This window comes from Glossina fuscipes, unplaced genomic scaffold (genome assembly GCF_014805625.2).
Source record: "Glossina fuscipes isolate IAEA_lab_2018 unplaced genomic scaffold, Yale_Gfus_2 1, whole genome shotgun sequence".
Lineage (NCBI taxonomy): Eukaryota > Metazoa > Arthropoda > Insecta > Diptera > Glossinidae > Glossina > Glossina fuscipes.
In genome coordinates, this window is record NW_023998415.1 from 22,684,305 (window position 1) to 22,707,901 (window position 23,597).

Consider the following 23,597-nt stretch of genomic DNA (forward strand, 5'->3'; position numbering starts at 1 on the left):
GGTAGTAGTATTTGCTGTATAACATAAGAAAAAGACAAATATTATTTCATAAGAAAGCTTGCTTTAAAATTCTATATACTATTAGTTTTAAAAATTTCAGTTTGTAAGGCATATGTCAAGTAGACAAATGCACATAGAAATTATCCTAATGCGTATACGCTTCAATGAGTTTTCTTCTCGATTTAATTATAATGTTCATTCATCATGTCTATCAGTATGTACCTGCTAAAATCTTCATCATAAAGTTTTAATTATAAAAATTAATTTATTAATGTAGACAATAAAAAAAAAAATGTTAACATTACGCAAAGGTCGCGTCCAAACACGCCCATCCTTTATACATAAGAAGTAAACTTACACTTACTTACAAAGAGGAAACGTACTTTGTAATTACATGAAGCAGTTAGCAATGATAACGTGCGGTCAACTAAAACCAAGCATACGAATTCAAAAATTAAAGTCCCTTAAATGTCTGTTATGAAATAAATGTGCCCATCTAACAGTCAAATGTTGAATTAATCACTTTTCAATTGCATTTATTTCTAGCTCCAAATCTCAAAACAAATTTTTCAAAACCGCTTTGCAATTAGTTCTGCGATACTCTAATATCTTCGAGCGATTTACGTAAACATTTTTATATCTTATTTCAAATCAAATTTCTCAAGGCTTAAATTCAATTCGTTCAAAAACATTTTTCTAATTTTAAGTTTTCTCTATCTAGACTAGCAGCTACCTTTGCCAATATCATGCGAGAGAAAAAGTAATCAGATCAACTGCCCAAATGTTCATCAATAACAAAAAATTATATCATGCCCTGTTTGACTTAATTTATTAATAATAATCTGAATGTGTGATTTAGTTCGCTAACATGATGGAAAATACTTTATTCTTTGCCCTGTGGAATTGTAATAGTATAAGCATATAACCGTGGCAATGAGAATGTACCGCTCACTGTAATAGCTACTGAACTTGTTGGAAAATCCCATCTCTTTATTCAAAATAATTAACTATTTAGCATGAATTAAAAAGCGCAAGATTTGTCATCCAAGACTGCCGCACTACGAAAAGCGGAGGTAATGAAAAGTGAATATTTTTTTTTGTACGATTTACATTGAAAGGAAAGACGTTAAATGCAATGGTCTATAGATACTGCATCAATGACAGTATCACGTACTTATCGCATCGTCTTCATTTTTATATAGCGGACGTACACATATGTAAGAGATATATATAAAATTGCACACACGCCATGTACCATTTTCTTTTGTTTGAATTGTTTTAGTTGAACATTCAAAAAAATAAATAAATAAATAAATAAAACAAAAATTTAGAAATTTAAACAATAACCGAAGCACCAACCGCTTTGCATATGTCATCAACATGAGAACAATGAATTTAACATATGCAAAATTTTTCAAAAATATATATATATGTACACGTGAACACACACATACACACACATGTGTATATATATATATATATATAAATATATATATATAAATATATACACATATGTATATAAATAACCTACATGTACATATATATATATATAAATACTTATAAGGCAAAGAAAACTGCATGTTTTAAGTTATTTGCATATTAGCAGTTAGGAAAAAATTTAACTCGAGTGCAAATCTACTGGCATTTACATCGGAAAGAAATAAAGAAGAAGGACGAGAGGTCGTAATATAAACTCGCTAGAAAAATAAAAAAATGCAATTGTTACAAATTGTCGCATGTAACTTAAAGCGAGATATTTAAAATCTGAGATTTTCTGTGATTGTGCGTTTTTAAGAAATATTCTTTTTTTTCTTACTTCTCTTATTATATTTTTTTTCATAATATTTCCCTAAAAGCAAATTTCTACAATTTTCATAGACTATATATTGTCATTGAAAGAACACATACGTTACATTCATATATGTGCGGGGAAAATATATTAAGAGGTCTTTTTCTTAGCAGACTTAATTGCTTGATTTTCTACACATCGGACAATACTAATACGATTGCGTAATATTTTAGTGTACAATTAGCCTAAAGATAGTTTTACGTTTTAATTATGCGAAAATATTATTTAGATTAGGATTATAACTCGTAAAAAAAAGTAAACCACCAGAAACAATCTTGAAACCAAGATTGGCATTCTATAACCTTATGCTGTATGTATGGTGGGAGTGAAATATTTCTTATGGCAATAGACTGATTTTGACAAAAGGATCAACAATTAACCAGATTACAGTAAGCGAATAAAAATAGTTGGCCACAATTAATCCATAGAAATGATGTTGTTTTTCATCGAGACAACGCCAAACTACACGAATGTTTTACGATCCGGCAAAAACGAAAGCTAGACTGACAAAACTTTTGATACGTCCAACGTATAGCCTGATTTCGCCCTGCCCGTATGTTACACTCTATACAGAATTTTCTTTGTAGTATGAAACTAATTTAAAAAAAGATGCCCGTAAAAACCATTCGGTTCAGTTTTTGCACCCAGTGACCGGGGAAGTTCTACAATGACACGAAGCTATTGTTTCACCATAAGAGTGGTAAATAAATTCATATCAAATAAAATAAAAATATAGTAGAACAAGGACAAAAGAATCTCTCAATACTTTTTCCGCAAACTATTATATCCATATATGATGGCATAGGAAAGAAATTTTCTCTTTTCATCTTTTACTTTATTATAAATGTGGTTGATTTTTAAGTAGCGCTATGAAGAGGAAAAGAAAAACATATATATATATATTTACATATACGCAGTATGGTCATGAATATTCATATTGTACTGAAATAAACAGTGAAATTTCATTTGTTGTCTTTCATCCTTTTGTTTTATTTTTTTTCCTTTTTTCCATTTTTTCTCAATTTGTTTTATTACAATTTTTAGACCATTTATGTTTTGTATTTTATCTTCTTTTCACTGAATGCAAATAAAAAGCTAACAACATTACACAGATATTTATAATTTAAGAAATGCGAAGAAATGAATGAAACTCGTACTGTACCACAACTTGCAATTTAATCTTAAGCTATAGGAGGGAGGGTATCTTTCTTTTTCTTTTTTTTTTTTTTTTTTTCAAAGAATTAATAATTTTTGCTTACAATCGCAACTGATTCTATTCCTGCTGTTTATTTCTTTATTTTTGTAAAGGAAACTCGAAAAAGGTGCATAGGAGAGGCTGAATATAATTATTTTGTCATCACAGCATGTCATCTGATGTGGTATAGAGTTTAGGTTTCAGAGTCATTTCAGCTTGTAGTTGGAATTTTACATTAAATGCGTTCGTTGCTGAACTTGATTTTTTTTTTTTTTTTTTTTTTTTTTGCCAGCCTTGCGCCAACTTTCATCTCTTTTAGACCCAGCTGTAATCACAAATCACCTGCATTCAGTTCGATGGCTTAGAGCTTTTAATGTCGCTCTTGGACGCTATACATTCGGAATTACTTTCATTTTACTAACGTCATTCGGATTGCCATTCAAATCGAACAAGGTTTCATTGTGCCATAGTTGTAACGATTGTATGTTAACGACCACCTTAGCCATATTAGCGTTTATCAAGAATTTTGATAATAATTTCTTTTTTGAATATTTTTACGCGTCGCAAAACTTAATGCTTTATAAAATGGTTCTATTCATGTCTTATGAATCGGACACAACAAATTTTATTGAAGTCGTATCTGCGTATGTGCGTATATTGTTGAAATCCGATGATTCGCAAGGAAACCAATTTTCTTTTGTTTATTTATCTGCCTAATGTAATTCAACAAAGAGGTGTATTGATGCATGCCGATGATGTTACGCTTTTGTATTGCTCACACAATTTTGAAATTTTCCGTCGCCTGGAATCTGATTTATGTTTATTAATTGAGTGGTGGTGTCAGAGAAATTAAAAGTCACTGAATATAAAAGAATGTAAATCAACATCTGCCAGTGGAGGTTCCGTCATCAAATTCAGTTATAAGTTAAACGGCGAGACTTTGGAGTCAGTGTTCTTGTTTAGTGATCTGGGTGTAGTTTGTGATGGTTAACTGGCTGGATTTAATCTGTTCGCAAAGTCATCACTTCCTTTTATGAAAAGAGTCTTTTTAACATCTTTACTGTGAACATTAGTTGAGTATGCAGCGGTTATTTGATCTCCCAATTTGGTCTTTATACCGTCGATTACGTCGATATGATTGAATCAATCCAAAAACAGGGCGTATCTGAGCTGCTCACGATAACAACCATTGGGTTACATTTTCTGTTGACATCATTGTTTTAACGCCACCCGTTATGGAACCGCTGTTAATAAACTATGTGTTATGCACGAGATTTAATTTCTATTTTTGCTATTTATGCGATTGATGCTAGAAGAACTTTACTATTAATCCTCCTAAGTCTGCCAAATCCTAATAAACAATTGATACTCTTTACGATACGTTTTAAACAGTATTATTATTGAGAGATTATCGAATTAAATTCCTCCTGCTATTTTAATTTAAATTCTTTCAATTAAGTTAATTGCATCACAAGCACATAATCGATTTCTCGGTATAGCCTTTCCCAAATTCCATAGTCTACACATATATTTTGATTTTCTTTAAAAGGTTACTTTTTATTCGATATTTCTTAGTTAACATTTTATATATAAATAAATAAACAAATAGAAAATTCAGTTTACTTAGGAAACATTTTCACAGTCTGAAGCCATATTCGATTTTTGTCACTAGTTTTCACCGCCACCATTGAAGTATAGGCTGAACTAAATTCGATTTCGTGTGCAACAACGAGAAATACAAGTTCAACGATCACGTTAACTATGCATAATTGTGGTTAGTATGCGGTTTACCCCTTTCTCCGCACACAAGATTTACAAAATTAATGGGGAAATGTGTTTTGCGAGTAAGTTTGGCGGCTCAGTCTATTATATTAATTTGGGAGAAAATCGAATGCAATCCACGAGTGGGTCAGCACAACTAAAGTCTTTAATATTTCTTACGTTTACTAATCTGATATCGATCTAAAATTTGGTAAGAATATAAAATAATACATATTCAAGACTCAAATGTACTGACTGTAACTCCTTTACTTATCGCTTAACATTTCAGATTTCGTACCCATCGCAACTAATTTCAAGTATCTCCCACTAAATACTCCTTCACTTCAACTTATAATAAAACAACAATAACAATAATTCGTCTTGACATCAAATGTAGTACAAAGGAGGGGGAGAGGAGGGGGGGGCGAAAAAGCTGCTTCATTTTACACAAACTCGTTAGGTAAGGAAAATGAAACATTTTTGTATGAGTGCTTGTTAGTTCATATGCATGAATACATATTTTATTGTATCTGTACTCTTCACTCCCAAATAAAACACAATGCACCGACAACATTGTTTTCGTGTTTTTGGTATTTTTTTACCCAAAAGCATCCGTCTTTTATTTAGTATATTTATTATACTGCTCGCTACTTTATGGTATACTAACTATTTCGTTGCATATGCAACACAAACTTCGAAAATTCCTAAACAACGTCAGACGCCGATAAGAGCTTATCGGTCTTGCGCTGTATTGAAATCATAAAAGGGTTCAAAAAACTATTAAATAACAAAGTAAAGTTTCATACCAAAATCCTGTGTCACCTCACAGGTGTTAACCTTTTTTATCGTATATCGAAGGAAGTTTAACAGATGGTAAATTCGTATTCGATATTAACTCAAATATAATACTCAAGTTAAATATCCTCAATTAATATAATATAGCACGTATCTTAACATGTGCGAACGAATGTTTTCTTTCTAGATAATAAAAGATTAGATGAACTTTATTAGAACGCTTAATATTTCATTTTTCACCATAAAATGACAAAGATTGTCGTCATTTTTTATTAAGCAAATAATGAGTGTTAGTTGCGTGTGCAAGAAAAAAAAACTATCACACATGTAAAAATATAAAAAGCTTGCTCGCTTCGGATATTATCTGCGTATTGATTACGTATATATATATATATATATATACATGCATACATGTTTTATTTTCATTTGTATTAGTTTTGCATTCTACATTTTTGCCTACCGAAGAATTCGCAGAGCTGCGTGCATTTATTTAAAACAATCTCAATTTGTGACATACGTAAGATTATGGTTCATAAGAAATATGGCTTTTTTTAGCATATGCACAGATACGAATAGAAAAAGTAAATTAACTAAGTTTAAGTCTATCAGTTGAATACTCATTAGAATAAATGGAATAAATACTTATCGACTGCAGATAAACAATAATGCAAAAGTATTAATATTTATATAGAAAAGTGGACGGATTATGAAAGATGATTAATGAATGAAGCAAAATGAACAAATGCTTGCAGTTATTACAGCATGTAGCAGCTTGTACGAAACGATAAAACTAATATATCGGAATATTTTTCGCATTGTGAATAAAAAGATAGCGAAGAAATAATCCCATGCTGTCAACAATTTAACGGTGACTCTTTCGATGCACTTGTGTAGGAGAGTTCAAGGGGCAACTTGTCACCGTAACCCTATACACATATATGTACTGAATACATATATACAAATAATAGCCATTTACACGCACATAAACAAACATATATACCTCTTACATTATTCCATTCATGTTTTCGATATTTTATATAACGTATCTGAGCTCAAACCGCAGACCATGTTGCAACGGCATAATATGTGTACATGTGTGTGTGTGTGCGCATGTATCACTTCGTCTTTAGGTATATTTTGTAAGTTTATATAGCAGTAGTGTAGGTGATGTAAAATTTTCGCAAATTGCTTCCATTCTAAAATTTAAGTGATTTTGGTTTTTTTGTTACGCTTCTAGTGTTTTTTGCTTTTTCTCGTCGCCTTCACGGGTTGATTTTTATATTAATAATATAAATTTCACTCGAAAACATGCAATAAAATGTTAAAGCAAACGACATGGCCGGACAGAGTGGCACAATTTTGTTCCATATCCAGCTTTCTTGAAAACTATTTTTTTATTTATTTCTGTTGGTTTATTTTTATTTATTTTTTTTCTTTTTTAAATAAGTTTTTTAGTTAACTTCGCTCTACTATTTTACAGAATGGAATCATGTTTTCGTTTTTTTCCCAATTTTCCACAGACATCACCTGCTGAAAAGCATATTGTGAACGAAGAAGGTAAAGGAAAAATAATTTTAGTTTTTCTTACAGCTTTACGCTTTAACGATACGCAGGTGTTATAAAAATTTCAAATCATTACACTTTCTCACTCGCGTGCAGAAGAAGACAAAAATTCTTTAAATTTCTCTCTGCTTCGTTGTGTGGACATCTTGATCTGCTGAAGATAGTATTTTATTAAAGACCCAAAAAAAAATGTTGCCACAAACGAACGATACTATACAATAAATAATAACATGATAATGATAATGAGGGATTCAGACATTTTTCATCATTTTTCGATCCACTCCACTATCGAATGTCGAAATATATGCAAAAAAATATAGCAAAGCCATGTTTTCCTCTATGTAAACTTCCACTAGTCAGACTTTCATATATCTTTTGATCTTTTCCAACAAATCACAGAATCCAAGTAATTTTGCATCGAATACATACATCGTTCATTTGCCACATTTGCAAGGCTTTCTCTAATGTCATACACACGGGTTTTGGTAAAGCGCTCGTCTTAGTTAACCATAAATTATTGATCTTTAAACTCTAGGCCTCTGGCTTTCCATTGTACTTATTAATATGGATAAATTCTTACCTCCATAATGGATTGCGTAAAGTTCTGCTCAACTCCATCACCTCCGATAAACTCCACATGACATCAGGTGTCCCTCGCGGTAGCCATTTAGAGTCGTGTGTGTTTAGGGTGTGCTTTAATGAGCTCCCTTCGGCGACTAAGTTCATCCCTATCTTAATGTACGCTGAAGATGTTAGTTTTTCCATTTTTCCTCTTCTTACTTGATATCGCACTCGTATTCTAAAAGATCGAAAAGATATCTATAATTTAATCTCAACAACAGATGGTTTTAGTCTCTATCAAAACTCCTAACTACGCGTGCTCTGCCTATGTCGTATCTAGATACGCTTCTAATCTTGATATCTTCGTAGGATTTAAGAATTGAACTGCACTTCTTCACTATTATCGATTGCCAAGCTCTCACATTTTTGCAACGGCTTGAATGTTCGTGCGTCCGTGCTAGATGTATACGTGCTTGTTATGCACGCCACTGAAGAATGAAGGTTTTTGTTTTTGTTTTTTTTTTCATAATATGTATATGTAGTACAGAAAAGGAACCTTTAGGGACCTTATAAAGTATATACATTACTGATCAGCGGGCAATTCTGTATTGATTAAGCCATGTCTGTCCGTTTGTATGGCTGTGTAGCGGGGATTGCCTCCTGGTCACAAAAACGAAGATATAGATTTCAAATTTGATGGAAAGATTGGAAGTTTTTGCACGTAGGACGCTATCGAAAATGGATCAAATTGGTTAGAGCAGAAGCTCGTAGTCGAGCGTAAACTAAACGCAGTCCCTTTTTTTTTTTTGACAAAAATTTTTCGGTTTTTGCTCGTTACACAGAAATTATTAAAGTTAGACGGCTGAAATTTTCCACATTTATCTTACGAAACGATCTACTCTTTACATGCAAGAACGGAGGAGATCGGCTATGCCCACATAAAATTACAAGTGATTAAATATTAATCTTTTCACTTTTCTGAGTTTTCAACTTATTTATCATAAGGCAAACGAGACAGAATGTTTAAAACTTTTTTGTACATTCCTCAAATGAAGTGGAACCCAAAAATGGGTTAGTTCTAAAGTGAACATGATCAACACCACGACATGGCGGATTACTTTTTTCTTAATAATATCAGCGCTATGGGTTCAAATAAAAGAATTTGGAGAGCAGAAGGCGAAAAGGCAAGTAGGTTAATTCTAAATTAATTCTGATAGACGTCAGGACATGATGGATACATTTTTTCGCAAAAATACCTTCAATGTGGGTATCAATGAAAATGTTTCGGAGATTGGAATGCGGAAAGCTAAGTGTATTAATTATAAATTAATAATGGTGAACGTCACGGCGGGGTAGATTAATTTTTCGCAACATTACGTATTGGGGAAGGCGTAAAAGGCGAATCATCAATCATATCTCATTCACTTTTTTATGACAATAAATACAAAATTTTATGGATGGGGGTTAAGCGAGATTCTGCCCCAGCCGAATATAACTTTCTTACTTGTTTTTTCTCAGTTAACCTATACGTGAATTTTGTTCCTTCTATTTCCTTATGCTTGCTTTAAATACATTTTAATAGTTATTCGTAATAATTAATAATAATAATTATTTCTATTTATTAATAATAATATTTATTTCTGAGAGCCATTTAAATTTTGCTATTGTTTTATTTTGGCTGAAATTCATGTGCGAATAAAATGTATTATAATAGCATCTATTATAATAGATTTTAATTTAGTATTGTTAAGTTATTCAGTGCATACAGATCATAATCATGAAACGCACAAAATTGCATTTTGGGCATTCATTACGTTTGTTATTTAGTTTGTAAAAATTTGCTGCCGAAGCCCATCAAACACTTTCAGAAGCTTATACCAATTGCCGATTTTGATTTCAACGGCTTAAAAGCGATGATTTTGATGTCAAAGTGCAAAAAACGGCCTTGAGGACCAAGAACAGCTCGAAGGCAATGAATTTCAAGGCTTATTGGGCGAAAGCCTTTTCGAACTGCTAAGTAACATGTCCGTTCATCATATAAAGCAAACATTTTTATTTCTATCTGAAATGTTCTGTAAATTTCTAAGAAGAAATTAGGTGCATAGGTACATGGTCATCATGGCAGTCTTTACTTATTTCTTTAGCCCTAAGATAACTGCAGTTAAAAATGCTTGAATTTCCTGAATGCCGAATCGTTATCTAATTCAAGTAAACTTTGGATATTGCCTCAATTATTCACTTAGTGTTAAACTGCTTCTCGAACGGACAACTACGTTATATATCCAGACTTGATAAACTGGGTAAAAATGCATAAAATTGCGACTTCCTCTACAATTGTTTCTTTACCTGAACAATTTGTGTAGTACGTCTTTGCGGAAAGGCTTGAGTGCGATCCACTTTTCATCATACTGATGTACGCTTATCTGTCCGGCTGTTCATCCATCGTACAGGCCGCAATTTTAAAGATATTTCGAAGAAATTTGGTGTACCGAAGTGTTTCGGTTCAAGGACGAAGTCATTCAAAGTCGTTCGATCCGGACCACTTTCTCGTTCTCCATATAACGCCTTGTTATGAAAACGATCTATGTAAATAACTATATTAAGCGAAGTGCTGCGGGATGTTTAATGATTGGCCGTGATCCACTCTAGTTTGTTTTTATCTGCTAACCTTTTTCTTTATTTCTACTGTCAAGGTCGTGCAATTTGTTCGCTGGTGGGTGAAAAAACTACATTTCCCGTATATATTTTCTCCAGCAACCAAACCAACTATATACTCGGCTGGGCTTAAAATAAAAATTTCTTGGAACTGTATATTCGATTTGTATTCAAAATTCATTATAGCCATTATAATAATTACGGATAGTGTCCGGCCAGTTTCGTAGGTCGCATGTGCATCTTTTCTTTTCGTTAATAATAATAATAATAATAATAATAATAATAATAATAGTAACTAGAGAAAAAATGTGCTATGCTTATGCACGCTTAAAAGTAAGTTACTCTTCCTCTTTGATATTACAATTTTCCCCTATTTAATCCCTATTTAACAAATATTACTCTTTTCTTAACTTTTTTCTGTTGATGTTGGTCGTTGCTTTTCTTTTTTGTCGCAACTGACTTAAAACAGGATAAAATAATGAATTATTATAACTGACTGCTGCTGCTTTTGTCGTTGTTGTAGCTGATTAATTTTTTTCTCATTTCCTTAGGTCTTAACTCCTGAAATGATCTCATTTACTATAAGATGATTTGCTTGTTGCCACAACAAGCTGAACGTCGAAAAAAAAAAGAACAGAAAAAGAAAATCATTTGAAAGTATATTGTGTCGTGCGAATGCTTTCAATGAAATGAAACTGAGCCATTTATCCTTTCAATGGAATTGCAATTTTTATTTTGTTGCGAAGTAACGACGACGACAGCAACAATAATGTAGCGAACGAATGAATGAATGTATGAATGAATGAATGAATAAGCGAATGGGAAAAGAAGAAAAAAAAGTGAACTTTCATTTGACTTCTGACAACTGCTAACAACAAGTGCAAGAATGCAAAGTAAACACCAGCCGCAACAACAACAACAGCAACAACAAATATTGTTGGAAAGATTCCAGAAAAAAAAAAAATTAAAAGAAAACCTCTTAAAGAAAACACATTGTACTTTTTATTATTGGGCTAGCGCTACAACAAAAGCAACCAAAGCAAGAAAGCAGATTTAAATGTTTTCTTTAAACTTTTAAAATTTGTTCATCCCTTTGAACCAATGGGCGTATAACGATTTAATATTTTCAATTTTTTAGGTTTTTTTTGTTTGGTTTTTTTTTTTTTTTTTTTTTTTCCTTTCGGTTTTTTTTTTTTTTTTTTTTCTTTCTTGTTTTTTGGTTTTGGTTTTTACATATTTTACAACATTTCAAACATGTTGCCAAAATTAAAGTGCAGACTTTAAGAGTTTTAAGGAGAGAAAGGGTATAACGACGACAAATTATAACAAAATGTGTAATAAATCTTAGTTAAGCCAAACTCAGCAATTTAATAATTCCTTTTTAAGCATTTGCTTTACACTAAGCAATTATAAAACCTCAGTGCCAGGCTTTTACTTGCACACACATGCACGTTTTTACCATAAATGTATACACGAAACATTTTGTCGTATATGTGCGAGGGTGGTGGTAGTATTTAACAATGTTATGGCCTGTGTTAGCCACAACTTGTCCCAGCATGTTGCTACAAAATTTCTATCTTTTCTCGCACTCTATCCATCGCCCGTTCTCTTTCTCATTCTCATTCGGCTTTTTTCTTCCCCTTGCTCTCGCTTAATCTACGGTCAAACATTTTCTGTATATACATACATTTACATGCAACTGCGTGTATATGTGGTTTATATTAAAGACTTGTATTTAAACATAAAGCATAATAGTGTTGTAAACGTGAAGTTACCCAAGCATCGAAAAATACATAAACATACATGTGTGTGTGTGTGTGTGTGTGTGTGTGTGTGTGTGTGTGTGTGTGTTTGTGTGTGAATGCACATATAGCCATTTACACTTATGACACCAATTATTACAGTGTAGATTGTATTTAACAACGACCGACCGACATCAGTTTTGTTATAATCCAGTAATCTATGGCAATTTCTCTTCTTCTACTTCTTTCTTTCAGTTTCATTTTATTGACGACGGCCATTGTGGATAATACAGAATTATTACCATTTAAAGCCGGTACAATAATAATAACAACAACAGAAACAAAAAAAAAAAAGAAGAAAAACAAAGGAATTACACGAGACGCAGAGAAAGCAGAGAAAAGAAATAAAGCCGCACTTATCTCTTCAGGAAAATCTATAGTATTTGAAACGCCACGATCAATAGCCGTCAACAGGCTAACGAACTTATAAATGTCTAATATGTTGATCCAAAAATGCGATCTCCAGCTTCTTTCAATGTTAAACAATGTTAGTAAAGAGATTATCAACATCGCGATGCAGTTCAAACGGACGGTCTTTCATTCTTACAATTCATATGTCAAAGATGGTTTTAATAATTTTTTTAAATAAATTTAACCTAATTTTTTTTTTTTTTTTTTTTTTGTATTTTTCGTACTTCAACTGAATTGGATATGTGTTTTGTCACATTCACTATGGTTCGGTCGATTTTAACGCTTTTCCGCGGCAATCTTTCCCTAACAAACTAATATTTCGCTTGCTAATTATTTGCGTTTAAATTAACTCTTACGAGTTCATTGTATTTTTTCAACTGATAAATAAAGATTCATTTAATTGAGAGCTTGCCGCATATAATCGAAACTTGAGAGACTGAATACGGGAAACTGTTCACTATCATACTCTAACCTGCTTTAAATATCTATTAATTTTATTACATGCTCTGTTCGATTAACCAAATGCACGCTTGTCATGAAAGCAAAGGTAAAGGTGAACAGTAAAAATCATTATAGTCCTGGCTAAAATTGAAATCAAAGAGTTTCGGAAATGTCTTTAACAGATCGTACTAACGTTACTAACGGAAATAAGAAAAAATTTATGGATTCTCTCTGATCTCAGAAAGTCATGGATCTTAGAAAGGAATAAAAATAATTGCTTGTCATATTAGCATAAATGCATTAATCACTGACTATAGAACACACACACACTGACCTAATGGAAGTGGTCATGCTTTTAAGCCCAACTATTATTTTTCTAGATAGAAGACTTTCGCTATGGAATGACAATTGAGAAAAGAACAAACCACTTCGGATAAATCCTTTTGGCTTCGCTACGGTAAAGGATTATCGAAAGTAGTTAACTAATCCTTATCGAAAACCGTACAAATCATTCTACGAAAATATTCAATTTTCAATTTTGAGAAAATAAAACAATGAATAAAACATATATGAAAAAACGTTCTGAATGTGTAGACGTCAAAAATGAAACCAAACTTTACAATGAAAACACTCCATTGATGTTAAACTTGGTGGGTAGCAATGGATTTCGAGTAATTTTTGGAAATAAATCATTTAATAAATTTCCTATATAACCAGAAATGCGAATAGCCAGTGAAAATCTATTTCTCACCTCACGCGGCCATGTCCAGCAGCTAAAATCAATTTAATTTTATGTATAAGTAAATTTTTACTTAATGCCATTCATTGCAATTATTGCAATACATGCGTTTGTGTTTACTATTACTGTTGTTGCGTATAATTTTTTTTTTTTTTTGTTTTTTTTTTCTTCTTTACTCTTTCTGGCCCGATTTTTACTTTTAAAGACAACAGCTGTTAATGTAATTGTTTGCAACAAACAATTGTGCATAACATTAGCTTACAACAAGCTCATATGTATATAATTGTTTCCCTTTTGTATTGTAAACAAATTTATGATGTTTCCACGAACACATACGCACATACAAAAAGAGATATACATGCATACATTCAGGCGCGCTAGTTTTTACATAACCGTATGCAGCTGGTAAACGCATAACGCACACTTACAATGCCAATAACAACAGCACCAACGCCAGCGACATTAACCACAAAAAAAAACTGCCGACAGTGCAAATTTACGGAAATGCTTACAGTTTATGAAAGGAGCATTACTACATAAAGAGTATGAAAAACAGCAAAAAAAACAAAAAAAAAAGGAGAAAATTCCAGCATAACTGTATGCGGATATATACGTGCATATCTGTGGCACATGCACGCACATACTATTTACACGCATGGATATGTAAATCCGCGAGCGTTTATCTTTATATATTATTCATATACGCGTGCACATGTATGGATGCACTATGGTCGAAAACCAACAGTCGTCCGCTCACTTTCATCGAAATGTGATGGTAACAGCATCAGCGTTCTAAACATGGCAACATGTGCGATATCAAATGCTTGGCATTTTGATTTTGATTTAATTTTTTCCTTTGTTTGTTTTCTTTTTTTTTGTTTTTTTTTTGTACCGAAACGATTACGAATGAAGAGCGTTTTAGTTTTATTACAAATTAAAGCCACTCATATATCTATCGTACCTTACTGATGTCGTATAATTTCTTTTATCCAGTTTTTTCAATAAAGCAAAGAAAACTTCATTAATCTCCGTTTATTGCTACTGCTCAGCAATGACATGACATCGGAGCCTTTTGTTGAAAATATGCTCAAACATGAAATTAAAATCCATCCGAAGCATGGTTAACGCCAAACAACGTCCAGCAAAACAGAAAAGATGAAAAAAGAAACGAAAAGAAAAGAAAAAATGCGAAAAAGCGAACAAAAAGAAAAATGAAAACAAAATTATTCCTGCTGTGAAATGTGATTGTAGCACATTTTCGTTTTCGTTTCCATTTCCATATTTTTTTTTTTTTTTTTTTTATTTTTTTTTTTTTACTGTTCTTTTTTCTTAATTTCTTTCCTACGCTTCGCACAGCTATTCTGTAGTTTTTTGTATTTGTTTCGCTTGAGTTTAATATGTTTAACAAACGAAAGAAAAATCTATTTATGCCAAAAACAATTGCCATCCGGGGTAAAGTGTATGAAATATTAAAACACAAATTGTACGCGTGTAGAATAACGAAACGAGTAAAACTGTATTATCATTAAATACCAACAGGCTTTGTTAACTAAAAAAAAAAAAAAAATTCGTGCATTTATGTCCTGGCATGGGAGAAACGTATGCCGGTTTACTAATCATATCATAACGCTAAGAACAATTTATCAGATATCTCTGGCAGTATGCATGCCTACGTTATCGGGACCATTTGAAGCATGTACTCTATCTGTTGAAAAGTTGAAAGTTTATCATTTTCATCTCGAACACTAGTGCAACATTTTCTTTTCAATTTAAAAATGATCAAGTGCCATATGCAGCCCATAAACTTCCCTTTACTCATTTCTACAGGCTGTTCAAACTATTTATCGATCGTATTTCCAGCACTTCTGATATATGATCTCGACAGATATGGTCATTGAATTTTCGGTATTTTCTTTCGTTTTCCACTAATTTGAATACAAACTTGGGGTAGATGATGTGCTTTCCTAAACAGATAGATAAATAGGGGCCTAACTATATCTTACGTTCTGCTATATATCGACACTCAGGACAATTCAATGCTTTTGCTTAATAATAATAATGGGACGGGAATTTCCGTGCCTCTCCTTACTGCCCTCTATTTACAACGATCGAGAATCAGATCAATTGAAACATAAGATTACTTCGAAGTAGACAAATAAAAGGAGGTTAGTTTCACAGAAAATGACCGATATTTTTATAAATATTTATCTTCTTTTACTTTTATCTACAAACGATCAATCCGCAAACATATTTATTTATTTTATATTTTATATTATACTTTCACTCTTTTATTCGCTTATGTAAAATACCCGCATTATATATACATTTATGTAGACATTCCGTTTGGCTCAAGTCTTCCTCGTTTGAAATTATACGACTTTTGTTAAGCAGAATTTTTAAAATATGAAAAAGAGCAGCCACACACAGTTTCATCGGTGCGTATAACTGAGCTGATTCATTTCCATGATAACAGCACAACATTTTTTTGCTCAGCGCTTAATGATGAATTCAATGTTGAATTGTTTCGATGAAGGAAAAATAACATTGCGTTATGAAGTTAAGTGTACGATAAAGATAATGGTTGGCAAATATTGAAAAAAAAGAAGGATAACTAAGGAAAGCGATGGTAGAGAGCTTTCATTCATTCCTTTTTTTTTTTTTTTTGTTCACCTGAACTGACTCCCTTTGAATGAATCCTTTTTGATATGAATTACTCTTCTTGATAACCGTTAGTTTATGAAAATTTACTAATATTTGCCTAGATACTTAACCAGCCTTTGTTTGGCGACTTGACCTCCCCATAAAACGTATTCTCTTGCCACTTTCTATAAAAAAAAAAATAAGAACATAACATATATATATATATATATATGTATATATATACATAGACATCCCTTTAATCAAACCAGTAAACTAGTATCTGTTTGTATATCTCTGCGCTTATGTAAATTTGAATTAAATCTTTTTACAAAATGTCATATCACATGTCATGAGGATAAAAAGTGTATTTACTCTTTTCCTTCTTCTCAGTATTTAACTACAGCTTAATTTCAATTTTTTTTTTATCAGTTTTGTTGCCCTATTGCAATTTATTTATTTTATTTATTCGTTTTTTTTCTTCCCCAGTTCTACGTATTATAACTGTCGAGTAAGTTCTTTCTGCAAATCCTATTGCATAAAAGTACAAGTTACACTTCATAAATCAATGAATAAATGTTTATGATTTTTATAGCCTCTACTCGAAATTGAAGTATACAAATTTTCTTTTTCAATTTGCAACACCTAAATACTTCATCATATATATACATATATATATATATATATATATCGTTTTTTCTAATATTTTACCCTATAACCGTAAGAACCGAAATTGTCTCAGCCATGACGTGGGATCAGGTCAGCCTCTTAACTAAACGACGATTGACTTTTATATTTTGCAATATGTAGAGCGACATCTGCTGTACAAATTTTGAACGAAATTTATTTGAATTTTACTTTTAATATTTTTGAATGCACTACTAATCCGCTTGCAAGTAAAGTGCAAATAAAATCTATTATACATTTTCACTTTACAAATACGTCGCTTATACGCCAGATATAGTTAGTTAGTTATACGATAATATTTGCAAAAGAAAAAACATCATGCATGTGAACATTACAGATGCGATAGCGAAACATTTCATATATGTAACTGACGATGGTATCATTGAAGATTGAAGATTCGCTTCAAGGCGAATACAAATTTTTTGCAATTGTTCTCTTATGTAACCATAAACTAGTAAAGATAGCGTGTAACATTAAGTTTGAGAAAAAAAAAAAAAAAAAAAAAAAAAAAAAAAAAAAAAACGAAGATATCGATAAATGTGCTTTATGCCGTTACTTGTCGCTGAGAAGATTTCGAATAAGACATCCGCATTGTGTTCACAATCGGAACACATACATACAAATGTCATTAGCAAGAAAAGTGAAAATAAGAACAACCATAATGCACGCATTTATTTATGTCAATCTTATATGTTACTATGCATGCAAGCGCACATTTTCTCTTCAATTTTTATTTTCTCCTCTATTCATATATATCTGCAAAGCGTAACTGGGGGCAAAAAACTGTGATAAACGGTCGAGGTTTGGCAGAAGCGGCAAGTACTTTAATTGATTTGTAATTTTTATCCTCTATACCCGTTTAAAACAACAAAGTAAATGAAAACATTTCGAAAAATTCAAGTATCCAAATACTTTTGAAAAGTTAAATTGAATGAAAATTTCCAAAAGAAAAATAAAACATGATTTTAGACCAAAAGATGACGAGATGATCTATTTTTTTTATTTTTTATTTACTTTTCTTTTTCTTTCGTTTCTTCTATCATTATCATGGTTATTTTGCTTATAAAGCCAATAGCCTTAGATACTAGTGCTTTAAGACTTTACGCGGAGAATTTATTCCTCTGCCAAAATAATAGTAATGACGACAATAATAATAATGTTTTGCTTATAATTTTTATAAGTCTATTTAAAACTTTTCCATGAACGGGACACAAAATTTTAACCGCTAAGCCCCTTTTAAACCTTATCATAGCAAACAATAAGGTCAGGTTTGCGAAACTTCGTATGTAAATGAACGAACAGACAATTGAATGGACGGCCGGGGCAATCAGTCAACGAACAAATGCTTAGGCAAACAAACAGACAGACTAACGGATTCACAATAGATGAATCGAGGCACCAACAACAGATCGCAACACATCTGAGACTGGGAGTAAGCTACGTTAAATTCCTGCTTGTATTTTACAATGTTGGAAGAAGAACGATAAAATTAGGACACCTCCTGCTTTAGAGTGACAATTGAATCTTCCCAAAAAATAGGCGAACAAAGAATACCTCGCTATAGTTTTCATACTACTACGCAGCTGCTCGTATAGGTTCACTTTAAATTCATGGACGTAAGTGACAACAAGATCACTTTGTCTGACGTTCAAGCATACAACTACAACTTTAAGATGAAATATTTTAACTACAGAGAACAGCACACATCTTCAAGCCAAGATTATGTTAAAATATTTATTCGAAATCTATTGTATTAATATATTTACATATGTATACATGTAAATATAAATCAGTTATGGATACAAAGTGTTTGCTACATCCTGTAGCCTTAATTTTTGTCTCACATTGACGATGAATTAAATATGTTGAAGAGTGCTTATGCACTCAGCGTGAATCGTGCATTCGACATGCAATTATGCAATGAAATTTTCTCATCTCGCTTAGGTAGTTTAAATTTCTCTGCCTTACAGTATCGGACAGCTTTGCGGATGTGTTCACATTAATTTTCAAAGTTGTTATAAGAATTCCTGCATTTTACAATTTTGCGAGTTTTAATAATAGGTAGAACAGTCGATAATTGGGTAGGGTTAAGTCCATAACGTCTCTTCATCGCTTTATTATAATTGCCGTTGCTATTATAAGGAAAGAAATATGAAAATGAATTTACTGTCATTCAACAAGGAAAGTAATGAAAAATACGATTTTTTTCAATCATAAAATTTTAAACGAAAAAAAAAAACACGTTAGGTATGTTATAACATTGTTTGCATAACATGTAAATAATCATGAATGTTTTTATATCTCGTACTACGAGAAACTTGGCAAATTGGCTAATAAGGCCTCTCTCTCTCTCTGTCTCTCTCTCTCTCTCTTTCTCTTTTACAAGGACATTAGAAAATCTGCTGACTTGAGGGTCGAACATGGATGGACAGAAAGACAGATTTATTTCATAAACCAATGCAGATAGTATAGGATCAATACAAAGAACTACGAATAGCTCTACGTTTGTTATCAGTTTATATTGAACCCCATTATGATGAAGAAAAAAGGCAATAGAATATGGATGCCAGTTCAAATATATCATAAATTATTTATGAGCGCCGAATGAGCAAACCGACGCGCAATGGATGGCACGTGTACAGCAAACTAAAGACAACGATATCGTATCTCTCGTTTCTTTATCTATCACTTTGATCAATAATTCCCAAGACTAGCATATCATATCTAACATTCAAAGTTTCAAGAAATGCCTCTAGCATCCACCACAAAGTTTCGGAGATCTTTTAAAGTATAAGTATTCTTGATCGGTATTGTAGTCTAAATTGATGTGAGCGTGTCAGTTTGTCCGTCTGCAAGTCTGGGACAATGAAATTTTATGATTTTCACCTTTTTTGAATTTGGACGTGATGGTTGTAAGACTTGCAAATGAAATTCTCTTATCCATCTTTTTAGAAAGTGCCTAGATTTCGCATCAATTTCATCAATCAATTGTTTACGAGTGACACATATATTTATTATATCCGGATTTTGCTTTTCGTCCCTTGATCATGTATTGTATTTGGTCAAGCTTAGTGTTATGATAAGTCTTCGCTTTCGTTGAACACAAACATTTCTTCTTGATATTTGGGCAATTGGTACCGCATTTTCTTACAAAGGAACAAAGACACCGCACCAAAAATCCGATGAAACAAATGCATGAAATGAAATTTTCATTGCTGCATCCCATCTACCATTCTCTGTAGACCTAAAAGATTATTATCCTTTTGTAAATGTGAAACGTGAATGCTCCGTAGAAAGACATTTGAATTTAAGTATGAGAACGTTGCGCAAACTGATAACTGTTTTGAGCGATAATTGTCTCGAGACTTTCGAGAATCATTGAGCTAATTGTATCAGCCTTAAACGAATTTATTTTAGTGAGTCCCGGAAATTATTGATCGATGTATCATTTATGACTGTTTACTTCCAGATATACATCTACCTATTAAAATCGCATTTCACCAATCAAGACAATTCAGTCCCAAACGCAAATAGATATAGATATGAAACAAAAAGCGTACAAAACATATTTGAAGATTCATATATTGTCGTGTGTAACGTGTTTTACTTTATTATATATGAAAAAGGCAAAGTACAGTTTTTTTTTTATCTGAGATTTCAATCCCATACGCGCACATAGGGGTTCTTGTTTCACTCATTTTCCCTCTGATCAAAAGCTTGTAACTTTATTTAATCTATGAATAAATCTAAAGGGCGTCTTCGTTTAATTTACAATACAACACAAGTATTTAATTTCATGTAAACTCCTTATGAATTTCATTGGAAGGGAAAAAGTTCATCTTTAAATTTTCATTTACTTTTATACATTATATGTATATTTATATACAAACTTTTGTCTAATGATTGCTATATTGTACTATTCTAATACGAAGAGAATTTATATACTGCATATATAAATATTGCATATATATATATATATATATATATATATATTTATATATATAAATATTGAATATATATGTTCATACAAATTGGAATATATTCCCTGTACAGAGAGTAAAAATTCTCTTCTACAACATAGAAATGTTAAAATATTTGTGTTGGCATATACTCAAAGGATTTATGACCCAACGCTATTAAAATACAAGCACATGTATTTATATATATGTATACTATTGTGTATATATATAATATTATAATGGAGCCATACTATATATGGATGTTCATATGAAAAAGTTATATTTTCTCCAACAATTCAGTATATAATTTACTGCATTATTAAGCAATATTACAATAATAGCAAAAATAACGATAGTTTACCGTCGAATTTATTGGAAGGACTAAACGAATAAGTTTTTTGTGGAATCGAAAAAAAAAAATCACAACAACTAACCGCCCTAGAGCGCATTTTGGATACCCATCAACGATCTATTGAACAACGTCTTTCCCAATAAACCGCAAGCGCGTAACTCGTAGCAAAAAGATGTAAGAAATTAAAGAATTTTGGAACTAAAGTGAGCGTGTCGATACTCATACATGCACAATCGAATCAAACTGTGTTAGTCCAAGTTTATTGCCAATTGAAATTATCATTAAAATTTCCATTATATCCACATTCAATGGCCATCGGATGGAGTCATATTGATAATCGACTAAATCGACTAAAAATAGTCAAAATCGTAGAAATTATCCGTGTACTCAGTCAGTTTATTTATGTAAGCGTGATATAGAAATTCTTACGAAGTAACAAATATGGATACAGCAAATAAAGTCATATATATACTTAGACGAATTTTATTCCAAACGATTAGATGGAATGTTAATATGACAGGGTATGAACATGAAAGTAAAAGATAATTTATTATATTTTTCTCTGTTTTCTTTTATCTAATTATGTTCGCAAAATCGTTCTATCACATATTTCGCCATATAAGAGCAGCAAATAAAGTTAAGTCTTCTATTCATATAAGCAGTTATTCGTTAATATATATATATATATTTTTTTTTTTTGTAAACTAATATATAAAAATGAACACGTATTTTAGCCACGTCATTCCTTATGTCATTCGAGCAGTTGTATTATCATTCCGAGAAGAGATTAACGATGTTAAGATAATTTTATGCGAAAAATTTTGTAACTAAAAAAAAAAAATAATTCAAATTAAATAATAACCAAAGTTTTAATTAAACTAAGTGGAAGATTAAGAAAATTAAGGTGGGTTTCATTGAATAGAATAAACTAGAGGTGAAAGTTAATAAGACAAAAAAGCATATCTAAATCAATTTAGGCAATAATGGTAAATCTGAGACGCACGCTCCATATACATATCACTTTCATATCTTTCATGCAGACACCATTGTTGAATTTAAGTAAGTACGTGTATAAATAAGCATCTTTTTCTTGGTTTGTTTACAGCATATCCGTAGGTGCATGCAATAATTTGATTGTGTGTTCTATACATATTGAAATTATTTCAACTATATATCATTTACATATCTAACTTAAGTATAAAGTTATTCAAAAAGAAAAACTAGAAAATAAATAAAGTAATCTATTCTTTTTCCCTTTTTCGCTCTCTCTCTCTCTCTCTCTCTCTGCCTCTCTCTGTCTATCTATCTATTTATCTATCTATCTATATATATATATATATATATATATATATATATCTATCTTTGTTCCACTTATGCTCTATAAGAGCAAAAGTTTGTATTTAATTTATGTGAGTGGAGTTACAAAGGTAACAAAATTCCAAGTAAATTTCAAAGGATAAATATATTTGTCTGTATGCCTGTGCGGCACTATCGACATAATATAAATCGAATTTATTTAAAGTGGAATCAGCAATTCGTACTGCGGTTGGTTAAAACCAATATGTAACGTGGGTAACTGCACTTATATATATATATATATATATATATATATATATATTTTCAGCGTAAATATTCTAACGTACATATACGTTCGTGTACAAGCTCCAATACCGTATCATTATATCTGCTTTTTGTTATAAGTAACAAAATTGTTGTTGTTGTTGGTAATGCTATTGTTGCCACAACCATTACATTGCACAGAGAAACGGTATACTTCTCAAAATCCAGAAATTATTGCTGACTTCGCTATACGTACGTAAATTACGACTTGAACTTTTAACAGAAATATCAAATGAAAGAAAAGTTAACATAAATAAGGCTGAAACTCAAAACGTAATCATTATTGCTATCCTACTCGTGAGAAACAATCGCCCTTTTTTTATATATCCATTTATAATAATATCTATGTGCATATGTGGTATATATATACATATATACATATATATATATATATATATATATATATATCATTCCGCATAGAGAATGTTTAAGTTTCCTAAAACAAAACAATCTAATGGTTTTTCTTACTTTCAAAAAACGACAAGATCTTACTATACTAAAATGCGTCGAAATATGTCATATTTCGGGCACCGTCGCTAAGCATTTCAAACAAAATTTCAATGAAGTCAA